The sequence below is a fragment of the Parus major genome, chromosome 18 (genome assembly GCF_001522545.3).
Source record: "Parus major isolate Abel chromosome 18, Parus_major1.1, whole genome shotgun sequence".
NCBI lineage: Eukaryota > Metazoa > Chordata > Aves > Passeriformes > Paridae > Parus > Parus major.
The window spans coordinates 1,294,083-1,295,503 of NC_031786.1; positions in this window are offsets into that span (position 1 = coordinate 1,294,083).

The window sequence follows — 1,421 nt, forward strand, 5'->3', positions numbered from 1 at the left end:
TCCTCCTCCTCCTCCTCCTCCTCCTCCTCCTGGCTGGTTTGGCTGCCCAGTGGAGTCAGAATCCCCTGGATAACTCCCCGAGGCCAGGGAAGGGCTGTGGCTCAGTCTGCTCTGCCCTGGTTCCTCTGGCTGAGGGTGGAGGTGGCAGCAGCAGCGTCACCAGGCCCCCGAGCTGCCCACGCCTCTCTGGGGTGGAACTCCCCTCGTTCCTCGGGATTCTGAGCAGCTCCTGGAGCAATGGAGTGATGGAGATGGGCTGGGGGATGCTGTTTGTGCTTCCCCATGGATGCTTTCAGCCCCGGGGAGGAGAGGGAAGAGAGAGCTGCAGCTCTCCGTGAAATCTGGGACACGAGGCAGCTTTTCCTGAAGGAAAACCTGGAAATGTGGGGCCTGGCATTGTGGAGGGGCTTGGGAATGTGCATTGGGCAGGTGGGCCCTCATCCAGACTCCTTGAATCACCTTTGTTTCCCTCCTTAAAGACTGAATCCATCCTTCAAGTCCATTATTATTTTTTTATTATTATGTTTTTTGCCTCAGCCGTTCCCTGCAGGTGCTGGGGGTGTGCTCTGGAGGGAGCTGCCCCTTCCCACCTGTGCTGGGACCCCTGGGCTGTGCTGGGACCCCTGGGCCGTGTCCTGCTGGTGACAGGAGCTGGGTTTGCTCCCTGGTTGCTCAGCCCTGGGATCCTCAGGCTGTGTTTTCTGCAGGAACCCCAGCGGGATCAGGATTTGCTGTCCCTGCTGTGGCCACCACGTCACCCTGCCAGCAGCTCTGAGTCACCCCAGGCTGGCCCAGGTGTGGCTCAGCAAGCAGAACTCCTGCAAACATTTGCTTTTCCCTGGGCTGTGTCAGCTGGCAGCGTGAGGAGGGAATTGTCCCTGGGGTGCCTGGAGGGGACAGCGAGGGAGCCCTGCTGGCACCAGCATCCCCCCAGTTTGAGTTTCCCCAGCTGTGTCTCCATCTTTTCTCTGCCTGAAAGGATTTAACAACAAATTTAAAGGATTTAATTTAAGGAGCCTTTTCCTCCCCTCTTTTTCCCGGTGTTTGGTGGCTTCACAAGAAGTCCAAGGAGGAGAAATCACCTCCTGCCCCAGCCCTGTGGGGACAGGGATGGTGGGAGCTGCCCTCAGCTGCTGGAGCTGGGCTGGCTCTTCACCCTCCTGCCAAACATTTCCCTGTTCTGGGAGCTGCAGAAATCCAGGATGAATTCCCAAAGTCTGTGCCACGGCTGAGGGATGTGCAGGGGACCCCAGGGAGGGTGGCCTGGGCTGCAGAGTGTGGTTTTGGGAGCCTGGGAGCTGATCTGGGCTGAGCTGGGAGTGTCCTGATGGATCCTGCTGTCCCTGCCCATCCTGGCTTTGCCTTTTCCCTGCCTCAGTTCCCTCTCTGGAAGTCCCAGATAATCCAGGCTTTGCCTTTTC